The sequence below is a fragment of the Tripterygium wilfordii genome, chromosome 1, assembly GCF_013401445.1.
Source record: "Tripterygium wilfordii isolate XIE 37 chromosome 1, ASM1340144v1, whole genome shotgun sequence".
NCBI classification, from domain to species: domain Eukaryota; kingdom Viridiplantae; phylum Streptophyta; class Magnoliopsida; order Celastrales; family Celastraceae; genus Tripterygium; species Tripterygium wilfordii.
Window position 1 is genome coordinate 4,255,949 of NC_052232.1, and position 16,742 is coordinate 4,272,690.

A 16,742-nucleotide genomic window follows, 5' to 3' on the forward strand; every position below is an offset into this window, starting at 1 on the left:
AGCAAAAATAGAGAGCTAGGGGGGGAGAAAAAGAAAAAGAGAGAAAGAAAAGGGGAGAAACTTCTTGCTATCAAGTTCATCAATCATCAAGCTTTCCTGTTATTTTTTTTGCTACAACAATCTTCTCCAATGCGAGCCTCTACAATCAAGGACTTCAAACTGCAGGATTTTCAAGACCCTAATCTGTCCGAGATTAGCAGACTGCTTTAAACTTTGAATTTTGCTCTGAAATTTTGATATAGTGTTTATTGAGGTGTTGTGACATTGTATATAAAATTTCGTTGCATTTAGACCTCATTTGATAGGTGAAATCAGAGTTGAAAAATATGTGCGCAGTGTGTGGTTTGAAAATCTGTTTTGTGCAAATCTTGATTCTTTGATATGTTGTCATTTCAATTAAGGAAATCATAAGTTGATTTCATTTATCTGGATTATGGACCATATTTGATTTCATTTATGAATTTGCCATAAGTTGGCAATAATGGATTAAATTGGCAAATGACATTTTTTCCAAATAATCATTTACATCATAAGTTGGTATTTAAAATTAAACCTACCAAAAGTTGGTAGGGCATTTTATCATTTACACCATAAGTTGGTGTTCAAAATTAAACCTACCAAAAGTTGGTAGGGCATTTTATCATTTACATCATAAGTTGGTATTCAAAATTAAACCTACCAAAAGTTGGTAGGGTATTTTATCATTAACACCATAAGTTGGTGTTTAAAACTAAATCTATCAAAAGTTGGTAGTGTGTCTCCAAATAAAAACTATCATAAGTTTTTAGTAAAATTACAATTTTTTTTAATGCTATCATAAGTTGATAGTATTCTTACAAATCTTTTCCCAAAACTATCATAAGTTGATAGTGTTATTTCAAACCTATTTCCAAATAAAAACTATCATAAGTTGATAGTAATATTCCAAGCTTTTTTCAAACACTATCATAAGTTGATAAGTGTTATTTCAAACCCTTTTTCCAAAGCTATCATGAGTTGATAGTATTTTTCATACCAACCTTTTTCTCAAAATAATTATATCTTGCAAAGAGCAAGTTTCCATAAGATAGCCATTAGATTAATCCGGGTAACCGTTTTCAAACGGGAGTTGTGGGGTGCCTAACACCTTCCCCACACTCAATCGATCCCTGTACCCTTTTCTCTGGTTCGCAGGTTTTTTACGGTGTCTAATTGCACCTTAAATCAATTGGTGGCGACTCTAAACATTTTTCATCCTTTCAAACGTCGGACTGCGTCGTGACCCCGGTTGCGACAAGATGCATGTGTGAATGTGTTTGTTGTGAGGGTTTTTGTGTAATTGTCCTTTTCTTCACGCTCCGCGGATCAGGGCGTGACATATTAAGTATTGCTTGGATTTGATCAGGATTTGCTTCAATACCCCTTTGTGTAACGATGAATCCCAAAAATTTTCCTGCTTTGACTTCAAAAACACATTTGAGAGGATTCAATTTCATCTTATGAGCATCAAGAATTTCAAATGCTTGTTTAAGATGCTCAATATGATCTTCGGCTTTCAGAGTTTTGACTAGCATATCATCGATATGCACTTCCATCGTCTTTCTGAGCAGGCTAGCAAACATGCGATTGACAAGCCGTTGATATATTGCTCCCACATTTTTCAATCCAAAAGGCATCACCATATAACAATATGTGCCACGTTCGGTTATGAATGTAGTTTTTTCTTGATCTTCTGGGTGCATCAAAATTTGATTATATCGGAGAATGTTTCCATAAAGCTAAGTAATTCATGCCCTACTGTTGCAACACAAGTATATCAATATGAGGAAGTGGAAAAGAATCTTTTGGGCAGGCTTTATTCAGATCAGTGAAATCGATACAGACTCTCCACTTCCCATTTTTCTTTTTTACCATGACCACATTTGCAAGCCAATCTGGGTATTGAACTTCTCGAACAAATCCAATATCTAAGAGCTTTTGAACTTCATCATTGATGACTTTATTTCTTTCTGGAGCAAACCTTCCTCTTTTCTGTCTTACTGGAAGAAAATTATCATCGACTTGCAATTGATGAGTGATGACTTTTGGATCAATTCCAATCATATCTGCATGTGTCCAAGCAAAAGTGTGTTTATGATCTTGCAGGAATTGAATTAAATTTTCTCAGAGTTGATGATCCAGGTTTGCTCCAATCTGAATCTTCTGTTCAGGATAATCAGGATGAATGATAATTTCTTCTATTTCCTTTTTAGCTGGTTTTTCTTGATTGCTCAGAATCGGCCCTTGCTGTAATTGCTATAAAGCTTTGGTTTTTCTTTTTAATGCTTGTTCATAGCATCTCCTTGCTTGATGTTTATCCCCATATATTTCTTGTATTCCATCTCTTGTTGGGAATCGTATCACTTGATGATAATTTGACGGTACAAACCTCATTGCATGAATCCACGATCATCCAAGCATCGCATTATATGGAGATTGACAATCTAATATGTTAAATCGAACCTGAAGATTTACTCCTTTTGCGTATACCTGCAAAGGAATAGAACCGTGGTGTATTGTTGTTCTTTGCTGAAATCGATGAGTGGAATAGGACCTCTGATTATATCGGCTTCCGATAGTCCCATTGCTTGAAGTGTGGACATGAACAATAATTTTGCTGAACTACCATCGTCAATCATGATTCTTTTAACTTCACAATTGGCAATTTGCAAAGTGGTTACCAAGGCATCATCATGTGGATTTAGTAATCTCGTCATCTCATCGTCTGTGAAACTGATGACTTGTCTCGTGAATTGAACCATCGGCTTATCATTCCATACCTCATAATTCTCTATCTGTTTGACATGTTTCTTTGCCAATGAGTGTGTAATTCCGTTAATTTCTGATCCGCCGAATATCACGTTAATCGCCTTCTTTGGGGGAGGTGGTTTATGTTCTTCTTCTCGTCTTTCGACTTGGGCCAATGTTGCTTTTCCTTTTTTAGATAATAAATCCCGAAGATAACCTTTCTTCAATAATTGGATTACTTCTTTTTTGAAGGTAAAACAGTCATCTGTTGTATGCCCATAATCGTTGTGAAATTCACACCATTTGGAAGTATCCCGTTGATCTATCGGTTTACGAACTTTATCAGGCCATCGAACAGTATCTTCCATTTTCTTCAATATTGATAAGACTTAGTTAGGTGGGATCACCAAATTATATTCAGGAGATTGGGGCTTTTTCTTGAAGTCCATCGGCTTGGGATCTCTGCGAGGATAATGTGGAGCCTCTGAACTTATCTGCTTTTGTTCAGATTCTTTGGCTGCTCTATTGATCGTTCTGGAAGTCTTCCTTCATCTTCTTCCCATTTAATTTGAACGTTTGCTCTTGCCCGCACTTCTTGAAATGACTTACATGGATGACGAGTAAGCTTTCCGTACAATTTGCTTCCAGGAAAGACAGCCATACGAAATGCATTGATTGCAATCTCGTCTAAGTACCCCGGAATCTCCAGTTTTTCTTTATTGAATCTTGTTAAGAATGATCTCAGAGATTCTCCTTGTTTCTGTCGTAGCCGATACAGATCATCAAATGTTGGAATTATTTTCCTGTTGCTTGCAAACTGTTCCATGAATGGGTAGGCCAATTGTGCGAATGAAGCAATTTGCCCTTCTGGGAGATTAAGATACCACTTCAAAGGAGGTCCAATCAAAGTTGAACTAAATCCTCGGCACATGCATGCTTTATGCTTATTGAATGGATATGACACCAAAGTCAATTGTTGACTGTATTGATCAACATGATCTTCTGGGTCGGTGGTACCATCATAAGGTTTGATATGTCGTATGATGAATTTCTTTGGGAGCTCTTCCATGGCAATGGCATGAACAAATGGGATTTGAGGAAAGTACGATTTTTCTTTATAGGTGGTGGCATTCCTGGTATCCTGAAGAATGCTGACTCCATTTCCTCCAATCTTTTGTCGACACTTCGCTGCGTTGCAATTTTTGGCAATGTTGTGGTTATATTCGACCATGTACCAATTGTTGGGATAGCCGAAGATGAAGTTGGTATTGGAAATAATGGTGCCATGGATTGTGCCGTTGGCCTTAGAAATTGAGTTGACGTTGATGCCAATGATGGTTCCGTCTGATGCACAAATCCTGGCAAGGGAACGCTTGCGTTGGGAATTTGCGTCGTTTGCCCATCATTGGATTGAGTAGAAGTGCTTGGAAGAGTATTTGCAGGAATGGTTCTGGTTATGTGAGGACTTGAAGCCTTGGTTCATAAGATCAAGAAGCTTTTGATTTTCTCTTCGAACGGTCAAGCTTTCTAGCTCCAACTGTTGGACTCTTCTTTCATATTCGTCGAAGCGTTGAATCAAAGCTTTCATCTTCTCGTTTACAGCATCATCCCGTGAATCTTCTGAGTTTGTCATTTTGATAACACTCTTCCCCTATCTGGCGCGCAAAATTGTTGATGTAAATTATCGACAATCGAATTGTTTGATGGTGATTGGGTAAATATAAGACAAAACAGAGAGATTTTATGTGGTTCGACGTTGAGCCTAGGTCCACGGTGCAGAATGATATGATAATTTTTATTACCACTTGAGATTACAGAGTGAGTAAGAAATCAAAGTCTTCGATCAGATGTCTCTCCCTTGTCCTAATGAACTCCTTTTATGCTTTCTTTGAGCAGTTACTAGCAGTTGTGGTAGTTGGAGAAGTGCATAGCGGTTTGGAGGAGTTTATGGCAGTTTGAAGGAGTTTGGAGTAGTTTCGGCTGTTACCATTTAACGAGAAACTGTCTTATCTTCGGCTTCGTCCCTTAGTTATTGGTTCGGCCTTACTTGTATCAGCTTTGTATTGCCTTTTTGTGACCAAGTCCTTTTTGGACTGTATGTTCTGGTCTGATTGTTGTTGGGTTTCGTGGACCTAGCCTCTGTTGGGCTTTTATGTTTGGTCTGGCCCGTTTGTATTGTAAATAGATTGGGTTAAATAGGACCCATAATTGGTTGGGTTGAACAGGACCCATGTAATTTACCGAGATTGAACTTGACCCCTACAGTTCTTTACTCCAGAAGGGACTATTGCTACAATGTTATGCCCTTTGGACTGAAGAATGTTGATGCCATTTATCATAGGTTAGTCAATCATGTCTTCGCTGATCAATTAGGACAGTAGAGACATATGTGGATGACATGGTCGTGAAAAGTAGAAGGGCTGAAGATCACCAATCTGACCTTCAGAAGGTGTTTGATACTTTGGCAAAATTTCAAATGAAGTTGAACCCGGACAAATGCGTATTTGGAGTCCGCTCTGGGAAGTTCCTTGGTTTCCTTGTCACTGGTAGGGGAATCGAAGTTGTAGTAACCGGTTTCTGTATGGTGGAATAATAAAATAAAAATAAATAAAATACAAAAATAAAAATCGAAACTTCAAAACTCATTTCTTACACTCATAAGCCCACAAATATTCAAAACTCATTTCTTGGACCCATAAGCCTAGAAGTAATTAAATCTTGGCTCAAATGAAGTTAAACCCTATAAAATATCTAGGGAGTAAAAAAGAGAAAAAAAAAAAGAGAATTAAGAGAAATGAAAAACACATCACGCGAGGTAAAAAAAGTTAAAAGATTAAAATTTTTAAAAAAGAAAACGTATCATGCGTGGTTGAGAAAAAGGGGCAGAAGAGGACAAAAAAGAGGGAAAGGTTTTGGCGTTTTCATTTGGCTTAAAAAGAGAGCAAATGGTAGGGTTTTAGAGCAAGTGGGGGCGCCGCTCAAAAAAAGGAAAAGGGGTATTGGTGTTGGGTGTTGCTATTTAAACCTCTATTTTTATTATATACATCCCTTATTGAAAAGATAAATGTTTTGGGAATTGGATTAATTGTAAAGAAAGCACGCAAGTTATGTTTAACTAAAGCCTGCCTGACATGCCGCCATCTTGTCCGAAAGGAATATATATATATTTCAAAAAGAAATATGAATGGTAGAGATTAAGTGATGATGTCATTCTGATTTGAAAATAATTACGTGTGACAAGGATGACTTTGCTTTGACACTACCCACTACACTCACAATGATGACTTTGCTTTGATCATGCCCCATGGTCCCCTTTGTCTTATTCGTTCTAGTGACAAATGTCCACCAATCCCCTTGGATGAAGGGACCCTCTTTGGTTAAACTTTGCCACCACCTCCCATAAGAGCTAATAATTTTATTCATTGTCTTGTCACTTTAACTTTTTACATGTTAAAATTGCTTGCAACACGGCTTGTTCGCCAAACTGATCCAATAAGCATTTTTTCTTCCAAATTTAATGACATTGCCATGGTTTTTAGGGTGATTTATGTTACCATTTTTATCTTGGCAATGTAGTCCTCTAAAACTTCTCTAAATGATTCAGGGTTCTCTGGCCAAAATTTAAGCTTTCTTCGATCTTCTGGATACACATCAAGGAATAGTCGATCAGACCAGTCGAGAGACTGGCCTTCATAGGTTATCATGGTCAGGAGATGGAAACATAAACATCGCATTACAACGAGAGATGTCATATGCTAAGAGTTCATGTTAGGCTGGCCAACCAACTAGGATGTTATGTGTCAATTTTCCTTTATTTTTTGGTCAAAGCTATAATAAATTGAAGACCTAAATACTAGAAAACAGGAAAAACCATGGATTATAAAAATAAAAAATAAATTGAAGAGAGAAAGAACATAAAAAATGTTAACTCTATTTATATGTATATAACTTATCTCCAGCTGAATGAAATCTGGATTTTCTACTAGATGATGAATAGATTGAAAACCAAGTACTAATGTTGATGCCTCTCATGCACATCCTGTTATTTGATTCGATATGTACACTAACAATGGCTTTTGCCTCTATGGCTTCAGGAACTGGATCTGCCCCATACCTTTCAAAGTAGCCCAGTGCATCAGGTACTGTCTAACTCAGAGAGTGAGAGAATTTTGCTATTTACTTTCTAGCTTGAAGCCTCTAGGAAAACTTCACTAGTTTCATTTCCGTAAAGTCAACCATCTCTCCTATGGATCATTTGAAATTATGGGGTGAAGAGCTAAGACTGTCAAGTGGTTTTAGTAGTTTTAGTGATAAGGTAAATGTCACGCCTCGATCCGCCACCACTCCCGGCCAACAAAACAACACGATACATCAATACACTTAAACAACTAAAACATACCAACATCACACCATACATCTATATAAATCCACACACACGTATCAAAGAAACAAAAGTCTAGGTCACCTCCGTCACACGTCCTCCTGCTGATCCGCAGCCTGTGCACTAGATCCTAGCTCACCTGTGGGGAGGGAAAGTAGATAGGGTGAGCAGAAGGCTCAGTAAGGATAAATACTAGAAGACAAGTAAAAAAAAATAAGGTTGGAGAAGAAACAACGTTTAATCAATGCAACAAAATGCAATGCAAACTAATGCACCCGATCAACCCAACCGAACCTCCATATCCACCTCCAATGACACCCAAGCCGACGGATCAGATTCCCGCCCTGTGGCGATAAGCCGACGAGAATCCACCCGCACTACCTCTCTCTCTAGCATGCAACCAAAACATCGTAAATCACAAACCACTAGAGAGAAGGTTGGCACACATGTGGTTGCAACCACTCACTGTTGGCCCCACAGTGATATCTCAGTCTGCCACGCCTAGCCTGGCATCAATTAACTAGCCAACGTGCAGTAATAAATACCGCTACAGGAATCCTATGGACTAGGACCATCACAAGGCTCCTATCCATCATCCACACACGTGCCCAAATAACATCCAACACCGAATGTGAGCCCGGGACCACCCTCGGAACCCACCATGCATCTAATGTAAATTCTTATAATTCATGTCATTCGTGCAACACATATATATAAAAACATTCATTCGTCGTGATGCATGAAGATTTACATAATGCCCGATTTTATGACCAAGCATTCAAAGGTTATATATTCATCAAATTAAATCACCAATAAATTGACAATAATGCAAAGGAACAATGGTAAGCATGCAAGGCCTTGTTTCCCCTCGGGAAGGATCGAGATGGAAACCAAAACTTACCATTCAAGCAATTCGGTGGCTTTAAAATGTTTTGAAATAAAAAGAGTAAGAAATCCCTACCTTGAAGTAAACACGCAATCCTCACCAAGGAAGCAAAGTACACTTCACGCCAATTCGCTAACCTATTCATTAAGATAAGCTCCATTAATTTTCCATATTCACCAATCCTTTCAAATCTCACATTCCATACTACACAATATCCCCATTTTCACTAAATTCATCTTCTACCTTATTTCTCTAAGGTTAAACAACTAAATTCATATCACAATATTACTTCGGAACTTCACCGGAGAGTCGTCGGAAGTGGCTGACCAGAGGTGGTGGTGGTGAAAAAGGGTGGCTTCCCTTTTCTCTTTTTGTTTAAACACACACAGGTCGAAGGTGCGACCTTCACCTACTTTAAATTTTTTTTTTTTTATAATAACTTTCACCTACTTAATTTTTTTTTTTTATAATACTTTAAGTTATTTGTTTGTTTATATATATATATATATATATATATATATATTTTAAATCATTCCATTTTATTCTTTTACTCATTTCACCCTAACTTTAACTCTAATATTCTATTAGCCCTCCCAATAATTCTTTTTACGCTACAATTTATTATTTTTTATAACTAAATCCAATTTATTCATTTTATTTTTATTATTGTATATTTTATTCATTTTTATTTTGGGACGGGATATTACATTCTCCCCTCCTTATAAAAATTTTGCCCTCAAAATTTACGTACGTACCCGTGGATATAAATAAATTGGGATACTTTTCCCGTATCTTGGACTCCAACTCCCACGTCGCTTCCTCCGTCTCATGATGCAACCATAGCACCTTTACCAATGGAATTACACTCGATCTAGTAACCTTTTCCCATCTATCCAGGATTCGCAACGGTTGTAAAATATATGTTCCATCTTCTTTCACCTCTAAAGCGGACCAATCCAACATATGTGAAGGATCCGGTTCATATTTCCTCAACACCGATACATGAAACACATTATGAACCTTGGACAATCGTGGCAGAAGAGCCAACCGATATGCCACCGGTCCAATCCGCTCTAAAATCTCAAATGGTCCAATATACCGCAGAGCTAGCTTCCCTTGCTTGCTAAATCTATGAATTCCCCTACGTGGACTCACCTTTAAGAACACTTTATCACCCACCACAAGCTCCAATGGTCTTCTTCTTCAGTCGGCGTAGGACTTTTGCCTACTTTGAGCAGTAAGTAGACGCTTTCGTATCCCTTCCACCTTCTCTTGCGTCTCTTTCACCAAATCCGGACCTGATAATGTCGTTTCTCCTACCTCCGCCCAACACAATGGTGATCTACAAGGTCTGCCATACAAAGCTTCATACGGTGCCATTTCAATACTACTTTGGTAAGAGTTGTTGTATACAAACTCCACCAAAGGCATATGATTCTCCCAACTACCCCGAAAGCCATAACGCATGCCCGAAGCATGTCTTCCAATATCTGAATAGTTCTCTCACTCTGACCATCACTCTCCAGGTGAAATGGAGTAGAAAAACATAGTTTTGTTCCCAATGCCTCCTGCAAGCTCTCCCAAAACCTACTAGTAAATCGCGGATCTCTATCCGATACTATAGAAAGTGGCACTCCATGCAACCTCACAATCTCATGAATGTATAATCGGCTCAAAGACTCCAACGTGCCCATCTTGCTAATCAGAAGAAAATGTGTCGATTTTGTCAATCTATCCACAATCACCCATATTGCGTCATGCCCATGAGGAGATCTCGGCAATGCCGTCAAAAAATCCATCGTGATATGTTCCCATTTACACTCTGCTATCGGAAGTGGTTGTAATAATCCTGCCGGTCTCTGGTGCTCCGCCTTCACTTGCTGACAAGTAAGACACTTCGTAATATACCTTGCCACATCTGCCTTCATACCTCTCCACCAAAACTGTCTATGCAAATCTCTATACATCTTGGTACCCCCTGGATGCATAGCAAATCTCGAATAATGCGCATCTCTCAAAATCTCCTCACGTAATTCCTCATCCTCGGGTACTATCAATCTACCTGCACATCGTACTCCTCCATCTGTGCCTCTAATCCAACCACTCTCCTCTTCAAAAGTATCAAATGTAGCATCTCCAATTTGAGCATCTATTACTCTCTGGATCAATACAGGACGAGTAACAATGCTCCCCAATTGCATTTGGCTACCCTGCTCTTGTAGCTCCAACCCAAAACTATCAACCGCCGCCAACATCTCCCACTCTCGCATTGCCAACCTCGCAACTCGGTTCTTCCTACTCAAGGCATCCGTAACTATATTTGCCTTCCCTGGATGGTAATTCAATGAGAAATCATAATCCTCCAAGTACTCCATCCACCTTCGTTGCCTCTGATTCAACTCCTTTTGCGTGAAGAGATACTTGAGGCTCTTGTGATCTGAGAACACCTCAAATCTCTCTCCATATAAATAATATCTCCACTGCTTCAATGCAAATACTACCGCTGCCAACTCTAGGTCATGCACTGGGTAATTATGTTCATGTGTCTTCAACAATCGCGAACCATACTCTACAACTCTTCCCTGCTGTATCAATACACATCCTAGTCCAACTTTGGACGCATCGCAATACAACTGATATCCCACATCTCTCTCCGGAACAATCAACATTGGCGAAGATGTGAGTTTTCATTTCAACTCTTGAAACGCCAACTCACACTCCTCCGACCACACAAACGAAACTCCCTTTCGGGTAAGACGAGTCAATGATGAAGCAACACGGGAGAAATCCTAAATAAATCTCCTATAATAACCAGCTAGCCCTAAGAAACTCCGTATCTCCGTAACATTCTTAGGTCGCTCCCACTTTACTACCGCCTCCATTTTCGATGCTTCAACTGCCACTCCCTCCTGAGTAATCACATGGCCCAAGAACTTCACCTCTGTCACCCAGAATTCACACTTGCTCAGTTCTGCATACAACCGATGTTCTCTCAAGGTCTGCAATACCACTCTTAAATGTTGCTCATGCTCCTCTACAATAGGTGAATAAATCAGAATGTCATCTATGAATACAATCACAAAACGATCTAAAAATGGGTGAAGAACCCGCAGCATCAAGTCCATGAACACTGCCGGGGCATTTGTGAGCCCAAATGGCATCACCAAGAACTCATAGTGTCCATATCGAGTTCTAAATGCTGTTTTTGAAACATCCTCCTCCCGAATCCTCAACTGATGATAGCCCGATCGCAAATCAATCTTCTAAAAGTGTCGTGCTCCTCTCAACTGATCAAACAAATCATTGATTCTCGACAATGGATAGTTATTCTTCACAGTGACCCGATTCAACTGCTGATAATCATTGCACATACGCAACGTGTCATCTTTCTTCTTCACAAATAACACCGGTGCTCCCCACGGTGAAACACTCGGTCTAATAAATTTCTTTTTTTCCAAATCCTCCAACTGCACCTTCAACTCCCTCAACTCTGCTGGAGCCATCCGATACGGAGCAATCGCAATTGGCTTCGTATCAGGAAGCAAATCTATGACAAACTCTATCTCCCTCCGTGGAGGTAGATCTGACAAATCCTCAGGAAAAACATCCATGAACTCCTCTAGTACAAGTGTCGGGAAATCACCTCGCCACTAGGTGTAGAAGTAGTCAAACTCACCACTGAACAATCAGCGTAGGAGGGGTTGTCCAAAAAATATGGACAAGTAACACCCCTCGATCCTCTCAATTGAATCACCACCCCACCAGGCGCATTTAAAGTAATCCTCCTCTCTCAAAAGTCTAAAACTGCTTTTTGCTCCCTCAACCAATCTACTCCCAAGATTACATCAAAATCTTGGGAGTTAAGTACGTACAAATTAGCGGTCAACTCGATATTACCAAACCAACACATGCATATGCAATAGCCCTAAATACGGGTGAACTATCCGAACGGTGAATCTACCACTACTGTTCGCCTCATCGGTCTCACCTCTAACCCCAAAGCCAATACAAATGAAGATGTAATAAAGGAACTAGTAGCGCCTGAATCAAACAACACTCTAGCCCAACAATTTGAAACAAGGAACGTACCCCCAACAAAGTTCGGATGCTCTGGTGCTGTCTGGTGAGTAAGAGCAAATGCTCGTCCCTGAGTCAAAGTCTACTGTTGCGGCTGCCTAGCCAGTGGTTGTCCCCTCCCTGATGGTGTAGATGTAGTAGGGGGTGCAGGGAGGGTCGGACGAGCTGGTGGTGCTGGTAAGTACTGATCCTGCTATCCTCCTCGCTCAAGCTGAGGACAATATGCCATCCGGTGGCCAACCCTATGACATCAAAAACACTCCACCCCCTGAACTGTACACTGTGCTCTCAAATGTCCAGGATGTCCACATCGATGATAAATCCTCTGCCCCTGATGTGTACCTCTGCCACCTCATGGCCTCTGATCTCTACCTTAACCTCCACTCTGTCCCTCCGTCTCTACCCATCGGTCCTCTATCTCTTCTGACCTCCTCTAGAAGAAGTACCTGCCACAGATGCTGTTCGGCCTCTATGCGTATCCCAGTACCTCCGAGACTCCCTGAAACTCATCTCATACTGTAAGGCCGTCTCCACCATATCAACATAAGTCTGCAACCTCAATCCCAATAAATGTGTAGCTATAGCAGGAAGCGATCCCTGTCTGAACTACTCTGCCTTGCTCGCCTCATCTGGTGCATACCTCCTACCAAATTTGTAGAGCTCCTCAAACTTCCTCTCATACTGACTCACAGTAATATCCGGAGTCTGTTGACATGTCAAGAACTCACGGGCTCTATCCATACGATAAGACTGCGGTACAAAATGCTGCATGAACAACTTATCAAAGGATAACCATGTCATAGTCTCTCTCCTCTGATCCAATGAATCCTACCACTCATAAGCTGCCTACCTCAGATAATATGAGGTCAGCAATGCTCGCCTCTCATCCGGAATCCCCAGAGTCTCAAACCGACGTGACATCTATCGAATCCACTCATGTGCACGTGCCACATCCGTATCACCTGTAAAAGTGGGTGGATCAGTCTTGCGCAGCTTATCCAACTCTGTCAACTACTGTCTAGGTCTCTGCACACCATGCTCATCTCCCCGTACCCCTGAAGTCTGTCCCTCACTGCGGACCTTTGGTGCTCGTGCAGTCTGAGTCTGCACTAGTCGAGTAACAACCCCTATCATCTCTGACATTCTCCTCATGGACTGTTCCTACGCTGCCAATAGTGGAGCAAGCTGCGCTGCTATTGCAGGCTGGGTAGGTGCCGGGATCTCCTCACCTATCTCATGCACGAGTGTCGGCTTATCTCCAAGCTCCTGGCTCTTTACCCATTTTTGGTTCGTAGACCATTTTTAGTGTCTAATTGCACTCATATCAATTGGTGGTGACTTTAAACATTTTTCATCCATTTTTACATAACCATCTCTTTTTTAAATAAGCCCAATACGAGTCCGTGTCGTGACCCCAGTTGCAACAAAAGCGAATCTAGAGAAGGTTGAGGCCATACTCTTAATGGAGCATCGAAAGTCCCCAAAGGAAGTACAAAGGCTGGTCGAAAAAGCACCAGTACTAGGGGGATTTCTTGCCAAGTCAGATGACAGGTGTAGACCTTTCTTTTGGGCCTTGAAAAAGGCAAAGGAGTTCCAGTGGACTAAAGAGTGTTAGAAGGCGTTTGAAGGCTTGAAAGAATACCTTGGACAACCTCCCTTGCTAACCTATCCAAAAGATGAAGAAATATTGTACTTATACCTTACTATGTCAGATCACGTAGTAAGTGCAGTCCTCATCTAGGAGGAAGATAAAATACAGAAGTCAGTATACTATGTCAGTAAGGTTATGATGGACGTTGAAATCCGCTATATTGAAGTGGAGAAATTTGCCCTAGCCTTAGTTATTACTATTCAAAAATTAAGACCCTACTTCCAAGCTCATACTATATTGGTTCTTATTGATCAATCATTGAGGAGCATACTTCAGATGCCGGATGCATCAGAAAGGTTGATAAAGTGGTCCATAGAGTTGATTGATTCGACATCCAATACAAACCAAGGTAAGCAATTAAGGCTTAAGCCTTAGTAGATTTTGTTGTTGAATGTCTTCGATCGACCCTAGTAACACGAACCGAAGAGGACTATCCCAAGCGGAACCTTTTCATTGATGGTTCTTCCAATCAGGAGGGAAGTGAGGTTGGAATACTCCTCTTCAGTCCGGGGGGCATATGTATAGAACACGCCTTGCATTTTCACTTCCAAGCGTCAAATAATGAAGTGGAATATGAAGCGATACTAGCTGGATTGAGACTGGTTGTAGAACTTGAAGTGAAAAATTTGCTAATCAATAGCGACTCTCTATTGGTAACCAAATCGATGAAGGGCGACTATGAGGCAAAAGGCCTAAACATGGTCAGGTACTTAGTTGTTGTAAAGAAATTGTTGGCTAAAATTCCCAAGGTAGAGATTAATCGCATACATAGGTAAGAAAATGCAAAGGCATATGTGCTTGCTCAATTAGCTTCAGCTTGTTCGGCCAAAAGGCCTACTTCAGTCAGATTTGAAATACTTCCTCAACCGAGTATTTCGGTTGAACTAGAGGTGGCTTAGGTGGATGCCGAACCAAGTTTGATGGACCCGATCAAAGAATTTCTACTGGAAAGAAAACTTCCTGAAGATAGGAATGAAGAGAAGAGTCTCCAAAAAAGGGCAACAAGATATACTTTGATCAATGGAGAATTATATAGAAGATCCTTCACACTCCCATACTTGCGATGTTTAACACCTCAAGAAGCTGATAACGCCAAAGGAAGTGCACAAAGAGATTTGTGGAAGTCACATAAGAGGAAAGACACTGAGCTATCAAGTACTATGTTATGTTGCGGATACTAGTGGCCTACGATAATGGCAGATGCCAAAAAACTTATGCAAAAATGTGATAAATGTCAAAGGCATTCCAATGAACCCTACATTCTTCCTAGTCAGTTGGTGCCCATTCAGAATCCTTGTCCATTTATTCAATGGGGTATGGACCTCCTTAGTCCATTACCTCCAATATCGGCTTACAGGACATATTTGATAGTAGTCGTGGATTACTTCCATTAGTGGATACAAGTGGAACCACTTGCAATTATCTCAGAAAACAAGGTAATAGACTTCATCTAGAGGACCATTGTCTGTATATATGTGATACCAAGAGCCCTAATTGTGGATATTGGAAGGCAATTCGTTAGAGGGAAGATAAGTAAGTTGTGTGAAGGCTTGGGGATTGACCTCAGAGTCACTTCTATCAACCACCCACAAGCAAATGGGCGGGCCGAAGTGACAAACCGAGTGATACTTGAAGGGTTGAAAACCAGGCTAGATATTGTCAAAGAAAGATGGGTAGAAGAACTATCGAGTGTGTTGTGGTCATACCGAACCACTGCTTGAACTTCCATGGGAGAAAAACCCTTCTCCATCGCATTTGGTTCAGAAGCTGTGATACCAGTAGAGATTGAAATTTCAACTACAAGAATCATTAATTTAAATTCCAACTACATAGAACGGCTTGGTATTACAACCGAAGAGTAAAGGAAATAAAGTTGTCACAAGGAGACATTGTTCTAATGAAGAAGGAAGTAGTAGGAAAACATCCTGAAAAACTTGGGGAGACCTAGGACGGATCTTACAAGGTTGTTGAGCATTCAAGGAAGGGACTTACCTGATTGAAGACCCAGAAAATCCTGGGAAGAAGATGCGTCCATGGAATGCTGATAATTTGCCTAGATATTTTGTCTAGTTGAACTATAATTTTTAAGAGTTGTTATTTCCTTTTTAGTTAGCTTAATTAAAGCAATAGTTCAGAGGTTGTCACACAAATCCTCCAAAGAATGATCAAAGATGTCCCACCTAGCCCGCTTCGGCCCAGGCCATTTCGGCCCAAATGACTTAGAGAATTTCTAAGTCTCAAAAAGGCCATTCAGCCCACTAGGCCGCTTCGGCCCAATTAGACCACTTCAGCCCAAATGGTTTAGAAAATTTCTAAGTGACACTTCAACCTTGAAGGACACTTCAGCCTTGAGACACGCTTCGGCTCTAAAGGACACATCTACCTAAAAAATTTCATGTATATGAAAGAAGAATCGAACCTCTGACAAAGATCCCACTTTGGTCAAACATCAATACTTAGAGATTAAAAATAGAAGATAAACAAGATATGAAAATATCATTACAAAATGGTGGAATTGTTTATACATAGTTCAAAAGAAAGAATAATTAAACTAAGCATCTTCAGTAAGAGGATTCAGTTCGGTCACTAGAAGCTCTGGTAAAGCGATTTCAATCGGAGCGGCTTCAAGAAGAACAGTCGAGGGAACCTCATTAGGAATAGCATGAAGGACTTCACCCTGATCGGTCGGACGAATTGGATACTTGCCTAGAGCTTCATCCAATGTAACAATGGTGAGGTCAAAAGTTGGAGGAGGTTCATCTTCATCCTCAGGGTATCCTTCGAACTCCTCTTTGGAGTCCTCTTTCTCCTCAGCCTCCTATATTTTTTCCTTTTCAGCTCGGGCAAGCTCAACATATATTTCTCCCTTTGACTCCTCCAGTCTGTCCTTCCCAATCAGGATTGAACAAAGCTTATTCAGGATGCTTAGATCAAGTCTGGCATCAAGAAGGTCCTTCCTGGACATCTTGAAGGCACCTTGG